Source organism: Myxine glutinosa, unplaced genomic scaffold (genome assembly GCF_964187855.1).
Source record: "Myxine glutinosa unplaced genomic scaffold, kmMyxGlut1.1 SCAFFOLD_338, whole genome shotgun sequence".
NCBI classification, from domain to species: domain Eukaryota; kingdom Metazoa; phylum Chordata; class Myxini; order Myxiniformes; family Myxinidae; genus Myxine; species Myxine glutinosa.
In genome coordinates, this window is record NW_027616454.1 from 289,466 (window position 1) to 308,768 (window position 19,303).

At 48.8% G+C, this 19,303-nt stretch overlaps 1 protein-coding gene across 6 annotated transcripts in view; it reads right to left on the reverse strand.

Annotated features, from left to right (window-relative positions):
- PTK2 (protein tyrosine kinase 2) overlaps nt 1–16,063 on the reverse strand; it is a 160,748-nt gene extending 144,685 nt beyond the window's left edge. For 5 of the 6 annotated variants that reach the window (XM_068108145.2, XM_068108148.2, XM_068108142.2 and 2 more), the window contains exon 1: nt 15,865–16,063. The gene's annotated coding sequence lies outside the window, so the exon portion shown is untranslated. The remainder of the gene's footprint in view (nt 1–15,864) is intronic. The other variant, XM_068108144.2, reaches the window with a different exon arrangement.
- Nucleotides 16,064–19,303: the final 3,240 nt, after the last annotated feature.

Sequence of the window (19,303 nt, forward strand, 5' to 3'; positions counted from 1 at the left end):
TCACTGGACACAAGATGCGTGGTTCTGGATATGCAGAGATTCTCTTTGAGGCACAACTAGTAACAAGTGGATCTCTCAAAGGTGTTCTCAGTGGAAAGGCCTACGCAAAGTCCCTCTTTTGCCTCAAAACAGTGTGTGAGGCAATGGAGAGGCTGTTGATGGAGAGATTCACTGAGGAGGAGAACATCATGATCTCTGACCCTGCTGTGCTTCTCAGAATGACCCAGTCTTGCAACCGAGAGCACCTCGATGAAGCCCTCAAAGACCCCTCAACTCTACTCATCAAAAATTTGCATAAAATTTGCATAATTTTGCATAAAATTTGCAGCAGTAATTTGCATAAAAATGGTATGTGGGACATTTTTTCAGCTTGGGGCCATAGCTAGTCATTTTCTACACATTTTTTCCAATCTAGAAACACTGATTAGAAGTATATCTCCGGGGGGTGCAGGGGGACCTAGTCTTCCTACTAGACTAGTAATGGAGACGAAGGACCGGCAGGTGAGGACGCACATGGAAACGGTCAAGGTAGCCTTGGAGGACGAGCTTGAGGAGACGTACCGGGGAATAAAAGAGGTGAAGCAGAAATTAGAAGAAGTGGAAGAAGGGATGAGCGAAATTAAGAAGCGACGGAGAGGGGATAAGAAAGAGATAAAAGAGGAGATAAAAGAATTGGTCCAAAGTCTGTGTTTGGATCGTGATGTGCTCATTAACCGGATGAGGGATTCGCAGGTGATGGAGGAGAAGCGAAGAGGAAGAGGACCCGGTGTAGGTGGTGACCAATATGGTCGTGCGTATGATGCGCCAGGGGATTTAAGAAGCTTGGGGGTCGAGATGGACCCGGGTGTTCGTGAGAGGCCGTTGGTGAAGTGTGCGACAGGTCTGGTGTGCGAAAAAGGAGGTGTGCGAGAAAGTCCGACTCTGGGGTGTGTGAGGAAAAAGTGCGTGCCAAGGAGTGAGGGTGCTGGCGAGAGTGAGTCGGTCGTAGCGCGTGTGCGAGGGGGCACATGGAAGCGCGGTGTGGTAAGTGTTACAGAGGGTGTGACGGGAGAGTGTGCGCGAGAAAGGTGTGTGACGGACAGGTGCATGGGGAAAGAGTGCGCTGTCAGGAGTAAGGGTGAGTGTGTTGTCAAGAATGGAGGTGAGAGTAGTGAGAGTGACAAGGAGAGTGAGTTGGTTGTGACAGGTGAGCGAGGATGTACACCTGGGATGGAAGGATGCACACCTGGAATGGTAGAGCGTGAGTGGGAATGCACGCTGGAGTTGGTGGTGAGGCACGTGGTTGGGTGTGCGAATGAGAGCACACCTGTGATTGTCACAGAGGAGGTGACAGAGGAGGGGGCGCGAAGAGGTGTGTTGGTGAGGTGTGCGACCAACGAATGTGTGCCAAAGTGTTCGGTGGTCAGGTGTGTGACCAAGGCTGTGAGTGGAATGAGGGTACCTGGGTGTGTAAGGAAAGGTACGAGGAGCATGGGCACGGCTGGATGTGTGAGCAAGGAACGGGCTGCGGGGTGTAAGCGTCCAGGTGAAGCATCGACGGTAACCAGGTTAGAGGTTAGGTCGACTTTTAGCCGAAGCGGGCCCTCGGTGCGTGCCGGGCCTCGCTTTGAACGGCCGCGTCCGTGCTCCACGAGGCGGAGCTGGCAGCCCGATAGAAAGGGTCGTCATGGCGACCACTTTTTGGTGAGACGTGCCGGCAGGTCGAGAGCGGGACATTGGATGGCTCCGTGCCGAGATGGTGCGTGGGATCTCGGCACGGGTAAGCCCCCGTCCCTGCACCGAGTGCCGGACGCGTCCAGCCGCTGGCACAGAACAACCCGCATTCATGGCTTGGCTTTACGAAGCCGGGCTTTGGACAGGAATTGGCGCACCGAGAGGCATTAGTGAGTAGACTGGGTGATGAGGTTAGTGTTTTGGACCCAAAATTAGAGAAAAACAAAATTTGATGATTGGCAAAGGATTGGCAGTAGTGATTGGCAGATGATGGGTAGTGATTGGCAAATTTTTGATTTGTGGAAATTTGATGTGCAAAATTGGTAGTGAGCGATGGGCCCGGTGGGTAAGGGTGGCATCCCTGCCACCCTTCCCATGTGGGGCAAATGCGCAATAGCTTATGGGGTGTATGGCAGTGAAAACTAGCCCGGGTGGGTTAGGTTATATTGATAGGGCCCTAGAAGATGACATTAGGTAACGTTAAGTTTAGTTAGTGACTGATACCTGTAGTGGGGACGCAGGTAGATTAGTGTGGATTATAATGACGAGGGAGCGCAATAGTTAAAGGGACGACTGGGAAGCGCAAGTTTCAGAAGGGAGTAGTTAGCTGAGATGATGCCGTGTGTGTGAGAATGGAACAGGTGTGATTGCACAGGTGTGCAACTGGACAGGTGTGTGGAGCAGTGTGTGAGTAATGAGTGTTGTGGATCAGCGCGAATGCGCTTGGGGAGAGAAGGGTGCAGGTGGCACCAGGTGTGAGAGCACAGTTGTGCAGGTACAGGTGTGTGGAGAGAGTTGGAGTAAGTGGTACGGAGTGGTGTGCATGGTGCGAAGGTGTGGATGGGCGAAGAGTGGACCCCTTTCACGAGTACCCGGGGCGGGTAGTGTAAGTGTTAGGTAGAGGGTATAGGTAAATTGTGGTTGGATATTGGCATTTGTGGTGCGGTTGCAGAATGGTGTTGTGAATGGGTGCATTAGTGTTGTGGAAATGGCTGGGCGTGTAGCCTGTTAGTGTGTGTAGTTGGTTGGGCACTCCACCACTGTGAGGATGTCGGCCAGGTGAGGCCGCAGGTGGGCTCTGGGAGCCGGTAGAGTTGTGGATGGGGCCCGAGGATCCGGAGGACGGACCCGGGTAGCCCAGTGCCAGAGAGGGCACCGAGTGGGGAGAGCGCCAGAGGGCCTTCCCCAGGTAGTTAGGTTAGGGTGAGGAGCAGGTAAGCTCGGAGGCAACTGCAGTGGTGGGGGTGTGCAGGTGGGTAGACCGGCTGGGAAAGCTACACGTCGCAGCCCAGAAATTGTGCGAGGGCACCGGGAGAGGAATCGGGGGAGTGAGACCCCAAATTGAAAAGCACCACAGTTTGGTCAATGGGAATTGGTTTTTAGAACCTATAGTGTAAGAGGGCCAATGGTTTGGCCGGAGAAAGACCCCGGGTAATGTAAAGTTGTTAAAGTCATTTAGGAAATAGTTAGGATTGATGAACCTGTCGCACCATACGCAGCCACTTGCCTGAGGTGAGGATGATGACTCCACACCTGTGTTTTCTTTGTTTTGTGCAGGAAATGAGAATTGCTGTGTGGATTGGTGAGACGCATCACGACGTGGATGAGACATTGGGGTGATTCCATCTCTCCCTCCCTAGGAGGGACTGATGATGAATTGGTAATGGCAAATTTTGATGTTGAGTTGGAGATGGCAAATTGTGATGAGAGTTGAAAATGGCAAATTTGATTGGTTAGGAGGGAGAGAAGACGAATTTGGTATATGGGAGGAACGGGGAAGACAGTAGGGATGTTTGTTGATTTGTAAAATAGATGTTTATGGGTAGTGTTGTGTTTTGTGGATACAGTAAGGGGTAAGGGAGGGGCCATGTAGGTTACCTGGTGGGGGGGGGGGGCGTACGGTAGGAACGTACCTGTCTCACCTGGTTCCCATGTGCCCCCAGTGTGCATTACCTTATATTGCGTGCACTTTTGCGCCCTTACCACCTTACTCACTTGTCTGCTTCTTTTGTCTCCCACCTCCGAGGATCTGGCTTTGGGGCAGAGAGAGAGGAGAGAGAGGTGCTGGATCCGCAGTTGTGGGCCTGCACTTTCGCTGCTTGCTGCCTGGATCGATACACCATATGGACCGCAATGTTTGTGGCCACCCACAATGGACCGCAGTTCTTTTGCGGCCAAGCACCACCCATGGATGGACCTATGGGTCAACGTGGCACCTATGCCATACAAGGTGAACCACTAACAGTTGGCCCCCTGATGGCCACAATAGAGAAATGGACGCGGTTGGCGCCTTTCTTTATTTTTTTGAAAGAGGCAAGAGACACCTGCAGGGTTAGGGGTTGTTGAATTATTTTTATTCATTGAACAATGGTGACTGCACCGGATGGTGCTGACTGTACATGATGGGGTGGTGCTTTTGGTGCTTGGAAGGGGTGCTCTGCACATTATTAATGGCCGTAAGGCCACAGAGCACTCGTGGGTTGGTGTATCGATGCTGGCATGCGTGCTCTCTCTATGCATAACATCTGCATGTGTTCCTCCAAAAACAGGTCCTGGATCGTAGTGTAAATATCAGCGTAGTCTTGTAAATAATGCTCCCTACCGGCTGTATGTTTAGTTTGCGAATTCTTTCCGGATTCGGTTATCCTGTGGGTGTGTTTCTGTGAGGAGAAGGGTGCAACGTCGCAGGGGGACATATTTACTCATTTGTGAATATCTGTAAAACTGTCGCACTCAGGGTAGAGTTAATAGTAGAGGGAACTACATCTGAGTGCCACACTAAAATAGGTAAAAATTTATCGGGTCGGGACGCCCCGAGGGTAGAGAAGGGTGCAATGTTGCGGATATGGGACTTGGCCTCAATATCCGCTTGTAAATACTCCCCTATTTCCCCAATACTCCCCAACTATCCCCAATCCCCCATTCCCTAGTCCCATTGCCTGTAAATAACACTCTGTAGAACCGACCTTCCCCTTTTTCCCCCATTAAATGTCGTGCCCAGGTCCACCGCATCTCACGTAGACAACTTTCGGACATCTTGCTAGTTATTCTTAGTCTATGTCAGTTAAGGACTCGTTTCCATTAATTCTGACTCTTCGTTGCACCAGAATGTGATTATATGGCACCAGTAGTGAGTTTAGGACCTTCCCATACCTCCTCCCATCTTCTTCCCCAAACAACAACTACAACAACAACAACAACTACAACAACAACTACAACAACTACAACAACGGCGCGGCGCGGGGGGAGTGTGCGTCCTCACACCGGCTCGGTTAGCCGCCATTGACCATGCGCTCCGACGGGGTTACCACGAAGGGGCTCCTTGTCAGCCCCTCGTCAAGGGCGGAGCCGGTAACCCCCCCGCACGCACCCAATGAGAAGCAACGGGCCGATTCCATCTGGGGCGGAGCTAACGAGCCGAGGGCGTGTCACTCCCCGCCGGATATACGCGGCCACTTACCGGACGTGACGTCAGATGCGCCCCCGACTGAAGAAGACAAGTCGCGACCTTCCAGCGCTGAGAGCGACCTCCCCGCATCATTGGACCGGACCGGGTCGATTTGTCCTTGAGCCAAGAGTGCACCTTGAGCCATCGATACCCGCTTTCCTTGCCATCAATCCCCGTGTGAGTCAGTTTTTGTCCTGTTTATCTGTCGTCTGTCGGGGCTATTATAAGAGTGTGTCTAAGTGCCTGCCTTTCTATGCTGTCCCTCTTGTCGTTGTAATCTGACCTTCCGCCCTAATATAACCTCCTCCGGAGGTCTTGAGAACTGAACCCTTGGTGTCGTGTCATTTGAATCCCAGCCGTTGTGTCCTTTTCCTTCATTGACCTAGCATAGCGCGACTCGGACAAGGTTCGAGTATAATCGGGTAACTTGTGCGGACACGGCGGCCATTCCGCTCGGCCCACCATAACATCAAAGTCGTGTCTGTAACAATATATATATATATATATATATATATATATACATATATATATATACATATACATATACATATATATATATACATATACATATATACATATACATATATACATATACATATATATATATATATATATATATATATATATATATATATATATATATATATATATATATTGTTACGGAAACGGGACGACGGCGCCCCCCTTGCCAAGGGGGGTTAGCCCCTTGTCCTTTATACTGACTGTCGCCGATCCTGAGGGTATGACGTCACGCCCGGTCAGCGCTGGGTAGGGTATTAGGCCTATCCGTCCTATGACCTAAGTACCAGCGCCTTCCGGTATGCAAGGAGATACCCCCGCTCGGACCGCAGTGTAATTATGGATCACACTGAGCGAAGCGAGCTGCGGAATCCGAGCCGTTTAACAAAGACTAACCCGATTATAAACGTTGGCCGAAATCGCACCACAGGAACTCAATGGGGGAAATCACAAAGACGATCGGATGGGAAAGAAGGAACCAAAGGTAAGAAATAACAGGATTTATTATTATTTACACAAGACTAAAGGAAGAAAAGAAATCAAAGTAATATACAGGAAAATGGAAGAATCAGAAGGACACAGAGCAATTCCTAGCTTATCTACACAGGCTTAACTTATACCCAGGGACAAGACACACAAAACAAACTCACGTACACAAAAGGATGGAATGGCAGGGATGGTATGGGAGGGCAGAGGAGGGTCCAGGCAGATGGTAGGCGTCGAGGTCCGGCTCCAAGCTCGCGCTTCGGTCCACGCTTTTGGGGTCGAGGCGAAACCCGGCACACAGCTCCGCTCCAGGCTGGCAGCGAGGAGCCGGCAGCTCCACGTATTCAGTTTCACACCGGCAGCTTTCTCACTCGTCCTCCGCCTCCTGCGTCTCCGACGCTCCCTTAATACTCCACAGAATCTGCCTCTGGTCCAGCGCACCTCCCTAAAAAACCTCTCAGCTTCTCCTCAACTCCTCCTCAATTGAACTCTCAGCTCCTCCTCAACTGGACTCTCAGCTCCTCCTCAACTGGACTGATGTGGGGGCTCCGCGCGACGGGTTATATAACCACGGTCCATTGAACTTTCGCGAACCTCCTCGATCGTTCTCTCTCCGCCCTCTCAGGCCAAACCCCTCATGCTTGGTTGGTTGATCGGGGGCTGGCTCACTCCTCCTTCTGATGACGAGGTGGGGCCACACCCTTCTTCTCCGAGTTGACCACGGCGTAATGGAGGCAAATGCAGTTGGCAATAATGTGGTTGGCAATGATGCAGTTGGAAATGCGGTTGGCAATGACGTTTTGGGGAATTAAAAGGGGGATCTATCTTATTTCATTTGGTGCAATGCAGAGTCAACTAATGGAAAACAGAGCCTTAAACTGACATAGAATAAAGAGATAACTATTGAGGGAAGCCTATGATTGGCTACGTGCTTGTACATGGACTAGCTAAGGTGCACTTATTTCAATTAACAGCCAATTAAGGGGGAATGTACATAGGGGGTTATTAGGGATTTTAATACTAAATTTACAAAGTGAAGGTTCTAAAAACCGTAACAATATATATATATATATTGTTGCGGATTTGAGAATCCTGTTTGTAAATTTGCCCCTCTAATAATTCTTGTAAATACCTCCGTTTTGTGTGTAAAGGTCAAAGGTCGTCCCCTTAGCTAGTCCATGTACAAGCACGTAGGCCATCATAGATCTCTCTATAGTTATTTCTTATTCTATGTTAGTTTAAGGCTCTGTCTCCCATTAATTGACACTGCATTGCACCGAATTGAAATAAGATAGGATCCCTCCGACACCCCCATGGCCTCCTGAAAAGCGCCAGTACGGCGGCGTTTGCCACTACTGCTTTGGGCGGTTTTCTTCACCCCAAGACTCCATTGAACACGAGGTCATCTCGGAGCAGAAGGTGGGAGGAGTCAGCCAAGCGCCAGGAACAAGGCGCGGCTTTGCCAACGCCTCCTCAAGGGGCGGGATCGGTGAGCCCTCGCGACAAATCAAGGCCGAGGTGAGCTCACCGATGGGCGTTTCCAACAGGCCGGCGGCTTGATCGCCACGCGCCTCATAAAAGGGGGTGGGGAAGGACTGCGGAGTCAGATGCGAGAGATGCGGCAGATGAGTCAGATAAGCGAGAGACCTCCGATGAGCTTTGAGTCCACCACAGCTTTGAATCCACCGCAGCTTTGACCACCGCAGCTTTGAGCTTTGACGGCAGTTTCGACCGCGGCCGCGAAGCAACGCCGCCGTGCGAACACGATTGAAGAGGGTCGGCAGCTGCTCACCTCGAGCCGCGCCGTCACACCAACCGGACCCGCATCCTTCCCGCCCTGTGATCCCACCTTCTCGTCCGTCCAGCCATCCACCTCCTGCCATTCATTTCTGCTTCATTCCCCGTGTAAGTCTGACTGTCGTCTGTCCTTTGTGTTGTCCCTGGGAATAAGTAAGACTGTATAGGTAAGTAGAATTGCACTGTGTCTTCTTCTTCTTCTGTAAATTGCTTTCGTATTTTTCCTTCTTCCTTGGTTTCTTTGGTCTTGTAAATATTAGTAATAAATCCCTGTTCTTCCTACCTTTGCCTTCTTTCCTTCACATCCGTTTCGTTTTAGTGATTTCTCGATTGAACACCTGTGGCACGATTTGGCCAATGTTTAGGATCGGGGTTAGTGAATTTGCTAATGACTCGAACTTCGGGTTGCTAAAAACCGCTCGGCAACTAGACCATCTAAAACCATGGTTCGAGCGTGAGTCCCTCCCCTGCTTCGCGGTCAGGAGTGGCACTCAGGTCCTTGGGACTTTTCGTAGACCAAATACCCTGGCTGCTCCCGACTGAAAGGAGCGTTGGGACCCCCAGGACTCAAGTCGGGCAGTCGCGGACAAGGGGATTAATCCCCCCCCCCCCCCCCCTTGGTAAGGGGAAAAGGGGCCGACGTTGAGATCCGTAAGAATATATATATATGTATGTATATATATATATGGCACTATCTCTCAATGGTGAAGAATCACCTAAAATTATTGAATCCAGATCTTCACCCAAATCGAATCAATTCGTCCTCGTCACACACCAAGCCTGTCCACCATATTTCATCCGAATCCATCCACAACTTTGCGATATAGTACTATCTATCGGTTTTAGCCCTGTCTTTCAATGGTGAAGAAACACTTTAAAAATTCAAGTATCTGGATCCAGATCTTCACCAAAATCAAATCAATTCATCCTTGTCACACACCCAACGACTTATCCACCAAATGTCATCCGAATCTGTCCATACCTTTTTGAGATATCCTGCCCACAGACAGAGATCGACAAACAGACAGGGGTGAAAATATAACCTCCGTCCACCTTCGGTAGCGGAGGTAATAAAGACCTCCCCGGAAAGCTACAATCCATATCAAGGCGGCCTGATGTTGGCTCCACTGTCGGTGGAGATAATAGCAGGAAATGCATGAGGTGGAAAAAAATGTCATATCCTTGCTTTCCATACTCAAAATGAAAATAGATGAGCTCATTTGGATGATTGTCAATTTGATACATGTGTCTGCATATATCAGACTACAATGACATGCAGCAGGTTAGTTGTACAAGATGGAGAAAATGAAAAAGGGCAAGCCATTTGGAAAAGGAGAAATTATGAACTCGCATCTCTGCGAATATAAAAATACGATGTTTGGAGTCCATCCGTTTGCCCGTCCTGTTTCCTACCGACCACCTCCCCCTCATTCTCCTCCTCCTCCACCCCTTCCCCTTCCCCTTTTCCTTCTCTTCTCTCTTTCTTTCTCTCTTTCTCGCTCTCTTCCAGCTTCACGCATATTCACCAAACTTTGCAAGAATAATTATTAACAATGTCTTACAGTTCTGCTTACGGAATCCAAATACATTTATTCCATTAAGTTCAATGGAATGTAACCTTTTCCCCAAGGTGTTTTCCAATGTTCGTCATTCCAGGGGGCATCGCTTTGAGCTCCTCACAAAATTGTTATTATGGCCATCACCTCCTATCAAATCCCTAACCATTCCACCACCCAACCTTCACTGTTACATGAGCTATGTGGACAGTGCTTCTGGCCCCATTCAGTCACGTGGTGGTTGGTGGTGGTTGTTGTTGTCTGCCACTTCCATTCTATCAAAACCCATATCACACCATCATCAATGATTGATGGTTATAATCAGCTAGTTGTTTATATTTTTATGTTATTTTTGAGGCAGGTTGCTGGAGACAACTTGGAAAGTTTTCAAAATTCTTGCTTGAGATGTACAAGGTATGTAGGCTATATAAATCTGAAAAAGACATGTATCCAAAAGTGTAACTTTTTTAATGATTAACAATTAAAATGTATATGTATGATATCCAAGAATCTCTGATGCTCCCTCACAGTCAGGAATCTCCGACACTCCCTCACAGTCAGGAAACTCCGACACTCCCTCAGTCAGGAAACTCCGACACTCCTTCACAGTCAGGAAACCCTGACACTCCCTCACAGTCAGGAAACTCCGACACTCCCTCAGTCAGGAAACTCCGACACTCCCTCAGTCAGGAAACTCCGACACTCCCTCACAGTCAGGAATCTCCGACACTCCCTCACAGTCAGGAATCTCCGACACTCCCTCACAGTCAGGAATCTCCGACACTCCCTCACAGTCAGGAATCTCCGATGCTCCCTCACCGTCAGGAATCTCCGACGCTCCATCACCGTCAGGAATCTCCGACGCTCCGTCACAGTCAGGAATCTCCGACACACCATCACAGTCAAGAATCTCCCTCACTCCCTCACAGTCAGGCATCTCCCAGGCTACCTCACAGTAAGAAATGGCCCACACTACCTCACAGTCAGGAATCTCCCATGTTCCCTCACAGTCAGGAATCTCCCACAGTCAGGAATCTCCCATGCTCGCTCACAGTCAGGAATCTCCCACACTCCCTCACAGTCAGGAATCTCCCATGCTCCCTCACAGTCAGGAATCTCCCAGTCAGGAATCTCCCACACTCCCTCACCGTCAGGAATCTCCGACGCTCCATCACAGTGAGGAATCTCCGACGCTCCATCACAGTCAGGAATCTCCGACACACCATCACAGTCAAGAATCTCCCTCGCTCCCTCACAGTCAGGCATCTCCCAGGCTACCTCACAGTAAGAAATGGCCCACACTACCTCACAGTCAGGAATCTCCCATGTTCCCTCACAGTCAGGAATCTCCCACAGTCAGGAATCTCCCATGCTCGCTCACAGTCAGGAATCTCCCACACTCCCTCACAGTCAGGAATCTCCCATGCTCCCTCACAGTCAGGAATCTCCCAGTCAGGAATCTCCCACACTCCCTCACCGTCAGGAATCTCCGACGCTCCATCACAGTGAGGAATCTCCGACGCTCCATCACAGTCAGGAATCTCCGACACACCATCACAGTCAAGAATCTCCCTCGCTCCCTCACAGTCAGGCATCTCCCAGGCTACCTCACAGTAAGAAATGGCCCACACTACCTCACAGTCAGGAATCTCCCATGTTCCCTCACAGTCAGGAATCTCCCACAGTCAGGAATCTACCACAGTCAGGAATCTCCCACAGTCAGGAATCTCCCACAGTCAGGAATCTCCCACAGTCAGGAATCTCCCACACTCCCTCACAGTCAGGAATCTCCCATGCTCCCTCACAGTCAGGAATCTCCCACACTCCCTCACAGTCAGGAATCTCCCACACTCCCTCACAGTCAGGAATCTCCCATGCTCCCTCACAGTCAGGAATCTCCCACAGTCAGGAATCTCCCATGCTCCCTCAGTTAGGAATCCCTCACTGTCCCTCAGTCAGGAATCCCCCATGTTCCCTCAGTCGGGGATCTCTCACTCTCCCTCACAGTCAGGAATCCCCCATGTTCCCTCAAAGTTAGGTATGTAGCCCTGCTCCCCTTCCTCCGCCCCCCAACCCCCCCCCCCCCACCCCCAACAGTATCCACCCCGCCCTTCACCTCCCACTGAATGCACCATGCCTCCACTGTGTGCACTCCCCATCCCACACAGTATCCACCACACTCCCTAGATTCTAAGTTGTTAAGCACTACTCAAGACAGCCCCACCACACTCTCACCCTCAATTCTAACTTGTTCTAACTAACATCAAGGAGCACTATTCAAAACAGGAAAGTCCAAAGGTGGAATTTCAAGATAAGGTCTTCAAGGAGCTTCTTGGCACTCTTTGCAAAGGCATGGTAGAATTAATTAATCCCAAATGCAGTGCCCTCAATTATTGCACAGCAAGCCAGCCAATTAGTGGAGAGTAATAGAGAACGCAAACAAATACAAACAACGAACAAAACCACAAGATCCCCGAGTTTCACCAGTGAACAATAACTCAAAACAATTTTAAGAAAGAAGACAAGGCACAGGAAACAAGCCTTGCCTATCAGGGTGCAGCACAGAAGAGGTCACATGTCAGGACAAAGAAAAGTTTAACCGCAAAGAGCATTTTCCTTGAAATGTGTGCAAAGAACATGCAGTTCAGTCTTTTCACTTATATCATAGGGGAGGAGGAAGGGTAATAAATACATCAGCAAAACAGGAACTTAAAAGCCCAGAGGTCAGAAGTACACAAAATAAATAAAAATAAACAAAAGATGGTAATAAGCATAAAGCTGGTAGAATTCATGAGAATATCAGTACAGTAGTGACCTTAGTATTCTAGTGAGTAGGGTTAGGCTCTCTACAATGTACCGAGCCGAGTTGTGTACTGTTTGCTTGCTACAAAGGGGAAAATGTTTATTTATTTTTCTGACTTACAGATTGAGGCATATTGAATAGTGAAGGGACAAAGTTTCAAAAAAAAACACCACACACTGACAGTGGGGCAAGATCTGGATAATAAGGGAATGAATGAATAGGAAAAGCGGAGAGATAGAGAGGATAGTGGAGAGAAAGAGAGAGAGAGGATAGTAGAGAGAGAGAGAGAGAGAGAGAGGATGGTAGAGAGAGAGAGAGATGATAGTGGAGAGAAAGACAGATGATGGAGAGAAAGACAGATGATGGAGAGAAAGACAGATGATGGAGAGAAAGAGAGGATAGTAGAGAGAAAGAGAGAGAGGATAGTAGAGAGAAAGACAGATGATGGAGAGAAAGACAGATGATGGAGAGAAAGAGAGGATAGTAGAGAGAAAGAGAGAGAGGATAGTAGAGAGAAAGAGAGAGAGGATAGTAGAGAGAAAGAGAAAGAGGATAGTGGAGAGAAAGAGAAAGAGGATAGTGGAGAGAAAGACAGATGATGGAGAGAAAGACAGATGATGGAGAGAAAGAGAGGATAGTAGAGAGAAAGAGAGAGAGGATAGTAGAGAGAAAGAGAGAGAGGATAGTAGAGAGAAAGAGAGAGAGGATAGTGGAGAGAAAGACAGATGATGGAGAGAAAGACAGATGATGGAGAGAAAGAGAGGATAGTAGAGAGAAAGAGAGAGAGGATAGTAGAGAGAAAGAGAGAGAGGATAGTAGAGAGAAAGAGAGATAGGGTGGTGGAGAGAGAGAGAGATGATAGTGGAGAGAAAGAGAAAGAGAAAGGGAAAGGGAAAGGGAAAGGGAAAGGGAAAGGGTAAGGGAGAGAGAGAGAGAGAGAGAGGATAGTGAAGAGAAAGAGAGAGATGGTAGTGGAAAGTGGTGCAGAGAAAGAGAGAAGGTCATGGAGAGAGAGAGATGGTAGTGGAGAGTGGTGCAGAGAGAGAGATGGTAGTGCAGCGAGAGCGATGGTAGTGGAGAGTGGTGCAGAGAGAGAGAGAGAGAGAGAGAGAGAGGGTGGTGGAGAGTGGTGCAGAGAAAGAGAGAGAGGGTGGTGGAGAGTGGTGCAGAGAGGGAGAGAGATGGTGGTGCAGAGAGAGATGGTGGTGCAGGGAGAGAGATGGTGGTGCAGAGAGAGAGATGGTGGTGCAGAGAGAGAGATGGTGGTGCAGAGAGAGAGATGGTGGTGCAGAGAGAGAGATGGTGGTGCAGAGAGAGAGATGGTGGTGCAGAGAGAGAGATGGTGGTGCAGAGAGAGATGGTGGTGCAGAGAGAGAGATGGTGGTGCAGAGAGAGATGGTGGTGCAGAGAGAGCGATGGTAGTGGAGAGTGGTGCAGAGAGAGAGAGAGAGAGGGTGGTGGAGAGTGGTGCAGAGAGAGAGAGGGTGGTGGAGAGTGGTGCAGACAGGGAGAGAGATGGTGGTGCAGAGAGAGAGATGGTGGTGCAGAGAGAGAGATGGTGGTGCAGAGAGAGAGATGGTGGTGCAGAGAGAGAGATGGTGGTGCAGAGAGAGAGATGGTGGTGCAGAGAGAGAGATGGTGGTGCAGAGAGAGAGATGGTGGTGCAGAGAGAGATGGTGGTGCAGAGAGAGAGATGGTGGTGCAGAGAGAGAGATGGTGGTGCAGAGAGAGAGATGGTGGTGCAGAGAGAGAGATGGTGGTGCAGAGAGAGAGATGGCGGTGCAGAGAGAGAGATGGTGGTGCAGAGAGAGAGATGGTGGTGCAGAGAGAGATGGTGGTGCAGAGAGAGATGGTGGTGCAGAGAGAGAGATGGTGGTGCAGAGAGAGAGATGGTGGTGCAGAGAGAGAGATGGTGGTGCAGAGAGAGAGATGGTGGTGCAGAGAGAGAGATGGTGGTGCAGAGAGAGAGATGGTGGTGCAGAGAGAGAGATGGTGGTGCAGAGAGAGAGATGATAGTGCAGAGAGAGAGATGGTGGTGCAGAGAGAGAGATGGTGGTGCAGAGAGAGATGGTGGTGCAGAGAGAGAGATGGTGGTGCAAAGAGAGATATATGGTGGTGCAGAGAGAGAGATGGTGGTGCAGAGAGAGATGGTGGTGCAGAATGAGATGGTGGTGCAGAATGAGATGGTGGTGCAGAGAGAGATGGTGGTGCAGAGAGAGAGATGGTGGTGCAGAGAGAGATATATGGTGGTGCAGAGAGAGAGATGGTGGTGCAGAGAGAGATGGTGGTGCAGAATGAGATGGTGGTGCAGAGAGAGATGGTGGTGCAGAGAGAGATGGTGGTGCAGAGAGAGATGGTGGTGAAGAGAGAGAGGGTGGTAGCGAGTGAGGGAAACACAGCAACCTGTAAGAAGGTTTGTTAGGAATGGTTAATGGGGATAATGAAGATCACGGGTAAGAAAGGGAGACCACATTGACATTAGATGGCGGGTGCACTGCCTGCTCGAAGTCCTGGAGGGAAATGTGGCACAGCAGATCCTCCAGAAGACGGTTTCAGGGGCTATTAGGACATACATGGGAGAGGAGGGGGGGTTAAGAGGTTTGTGACAATGTAAAAGGTCTTCAACTACATTAGAGCAAGAAAATCATGTACACAATAGAGTACACACCTGTCATTTCAAGGGGTTTTTAACAACCAAAATAAAATGGCAAACAACGATGAAATAAACAAAACAAATTGAACCACAGATTATGGCAACTACAGCATCATGGAAGGAACACCAGACACGGTGGAGTTGATGGTTTGAGAATTTCCATTGTTAGACAATGCACTGGAAGAACAAAGGGAAACAATGATGACATTTAAACACCGGCAGCAATGCCCCCCGGGCACCTTTCATGCGAACAAACATTTCGCACGAATCCCAAGACAATTTTTTTATTTTTAAATTGCCAAAAGCCTCATTTATTTATTTCCTTCATTCACAGAAGGAACAAACCATATTCGAGCAATGAAAGAATGTTTTCTCGTACACCGACAAACTTCAGTTGTAGTGACGTCATCTGAGTCTGGAAACTTTTTTTTTTAAGTAAATAGTTGTAAACTTCAACATTTATGGTTTTACAAGTTCCATATTAGCTTTTCTAACAAGCTCTTGAGCATCCAACAACCTTGCAAACCGATATATTAGACTTTCACTTCACTCTTTCGTCATTGCAGGTCCAAAACAGCACCGATGACGTCATATCTTATGAGAAACTTGAATGAAGCGGTAATTGGATTTGCCATTCGTGTTTTTCACAGATAATTCGACAAGTTCAATGTATTCGATCATAACCTCAAAACAACGACTGCAGGTTCGTCACCACTCAAAATCTGAAGGAATTGCCTCATCCCACCACAACACAAACTCTTCCCGATCCTTCCCTTCCTTCCTCAAACTGCACAAGCAACCATTCCAGCGCATTCCCCTCGATCGTGTCCCCATCCTTCCCTTCCCTATCGACCCCTCTGACAACCCCGCAGAAAGAAACTCTCCTTACTGTGCACAGATAGGCAGCAAGAACAGCTCACTCTCAAAACGCCGTCACGATCTTGTCGTCACGGTGCCGAGCACTTCAGATGCGTACTGATCGTGCTGAGAAAATGGAGCAACAAGTACGGACGCTGAGCTGAGCGCACACAAACGTCTCCACACGAGCGAGATGGCGCCCGCAATGAGCATGTGAATTGTGAATCCTCGATTCCTCGTCGTGAATTCACCGCTTCTTCTGGGCACTTTCCGTGATGATTGGATAAAGCCCGTTGCTTCGTGTCTATCCGTCGCTTCGGCTCGGCACTTTCCGTGGTGATTGGACAAAGCCCGTTGCTTCGCGTCTATCCGTCGCTTCGGCTCGGCACTTTCCGTGGTGATTGGACAAAGCCCGTTGCTTCGCGTCTACCCGTCGCTTCGGCTCGGCACTTTCCGTGGTGATTCGACACAGTTGGCTCCACAATTCACCTCACGTCATTTCGCAAATTATACAGTTGCCATGGCAATATCCGTATGCATTTAATTCCAGCTTTCCGTACAGACTGTGCTTTATATAAAAGTACGACACGTGACCTGTGTATTGTACACCGCTCCTTTCCTATGCCATCTCTAGGTGCTGCATGACGTCATTACTGGGCACCGAAGGGGGCCTGGCAATGATACGCGCTGAAAGGGAGTACTCAGTTTTCACTCGTTTCTTATTACATGCAAAATCGAAGATTTTTCAAGTATATTGATTGGTCTTGTGCGTTATTCGGTCTGTTTGTTTGTCTGTCTGTATGTCAGTCGCCTTCAGTCACAATTTGTAACCGATCTTCACGAAACTTCACCAAGTTGTACAGGTCGGCGGCCGCCTTTGATTTTGAGGTCACCTGGAGGTCAAATTTCTAAAATCGCCATTTTAAATCCGATTGACTTGAAAATTGAACAGCATTTCCACATTGTCACTAAATTGGGAAACCAAGTACTTTTGAGATCAAAATTAGCGGATATAATTAGCGGATAAAACATTCCATTGCAGTAAGTCAGAATAACGAGAGAAACGTCTGAGGTTGCAGAGCTACAGATGCTGCCGTTGCCAGGCGCACACGAATACGAACATGGCGGTGCACACAGCATTATGGGATAAGTCTGAAAACCCTCCATAAGACGACACTCAGGGTGGTTAATGCATGGAAAGGTGGTGGCAGCAGACATTGGATGGATTCAAACTAGAATCGGATAGGTACCTTGAGGCTGTGGGGATAGGCAAGCACGGGCTTGATGAGCCTAGTGGCTTTCTGCGTTTAAGTTCCAAGGCGATTTGATTAATAAAAAAGAATTGACGGATTCGGACGAAACTTAAGCAGTGTGACAAGGACGAATCGATTCGAATGCAGGTCTATCATTTATGTATATACAATGCTCAGCAGGGGTTGAGGTATGCACTAGTGTCCTCACTTTGCTCTGTTATCATCACCATGACGAAGTAGTGTACAGTAGGGCTTAATCATTAAAACTGGTGCTCCATGACCATTGAATCTCCTATCGCTTGCCAAGCGAGCCATTCCATACAACTATACACTTTAACGAGCACGACAAGCTGATTGGTAATGCAACACACCCATCTAACTCGAAGATTCCCAAGTTGTAATAAAAAATCTTCTCAAATGGCTTGATCTCTGATCATCAATTTGGTTTCAGACCAGGTCACTCTACTCTGGACATGCTGCTTCTGCTGTCTCAACAATGGATGGAGGTCCTCAATGCCAAACAGGAAATTAGAGCTGTCTCCCTTGACATATCACGTGCCTTCGATACGGTCTGGCACCCTGCTCTGCTCACCAAACTCTCCTCCTTTGGTATCCATGGAAATCTCCACGCATGGCTGGTGGACTTCCTCTCCAGTCGTAATCAACTTGTGGCCCTGAATGGGTTTCTCTCATCTCCTCTTCCTGTTCAGGCTGGAGTTCCCCAAGGCAGTGTTCTGGGCCCTGTGCTTTTTCTGGTCTTCATCAATGATCTCTCTGACTCTCTTGAAAATCCTCTCTATCTCTTTGCTGATGACTCCACTCTCTGCCGCTCCATTCCTCATCCTTCAGATCGGCAGTCTGCAGCCTCCTCACTCTCTGCAGACCTGGACAAAATCACAGACTGGGCAAACAAGTGGAACATGTCTTTCAATCCTGACAAATCTCTCTTACGATGTCTCTCCGAAAAGACCGACTGGACAACCCTCCCATCTACTTTCTGAATAATCCTCTCCAAGAAGTTCTGTCACTCAAGGTTTTGGGTCTCACTATCTGCCATGATCTTTCCTGGGAAAACCACATTTCCAAGCTGGCCTCCAAAGCCAGTCGCCAACTGGGCATCCTCCGTCGTGCGGTCCTTCCTTGGCACACCTGAGCTCCTCACCACATACAAGGCTTTCATCCGCAGCTCAATGGAGTACTGCTCTCCCCTCTGGGCTGGTGCCCCTGCCTCACACCTAGCTCGTCTTCACGCTTTGAAACCAAAGCGTTCAGAATCATTGGAATCTCCCACGATGACGCTATCTCCGAGGGCCTTTCACTCTCACCGCAGGCAGGTTGGTGGTCTTTCCGCCTTCTACCGACTCCTCTCCGGCCTAGCCCCCCCCAGCCCTGTCTGTGCTGTCCCCCAAATATTCCTGCAGGTCGCACAAGATCTGCCCACAACCCTCTTACGGTTAAACTGCCAAAATCAAGACTCTCTGCTCACCTTCACTCCTCTTTTCTCCCACCTCTGGAACAGACTCCCTCACTCTCTTCACCCACTCCTCCCTCCAGGTTTTTAAAACAGCTGTTCACCACCATCTCTTTATCTTCCCCCATCCAAAACCTTGATCTTTCTACCCCTGCTAATTTCATCCCAAATCCACTTTTTTGAAATACCAACTTCTTTCCTGGAAGTCCTTGGTGTCCTTGCGTTTTATACCTATCCTGGTTTTATACCCCAAGCCCTCTCCCTCCCACACATCTCCCAATGTCCCTGCTCTCAAATGTTGTTTGTGGTTCCTCCCCTTCTCTCCCCATCTGGTCTGCCACGCCCCTTTTGATATACTTTGCTTGCTTGTTTGTTTGATGTTAGCTTTCACGAGCCTCGATTCTGTATACAAAAAAAAAAAAAAAGAAATCGTGGTAAGGAAAAAAAAAAAAGTTCCTTCGTCGATTGTTACTCATCCTGAATTTCATGCAGTTCCACAACATCGACCATGTGGGAAGACAAAGGAAATCTGGGAATTCATGTCACTATAATCTTAGAAACTACAAGCTTGACACGTGACGTCATACCAGGCAAGGTGCTGAAGGAGCGCTCCTCTTCTCCCACAAAGCCCTTCCAACCTTGTTAAGGTTATTTTTTTTCCTGCCATTCTCAATGATGCCCTCTCCCCGTCCTTTCAAGAAAATGTACATTCACCAAAATACCAAACAAGGAAACAAAAGCATCCG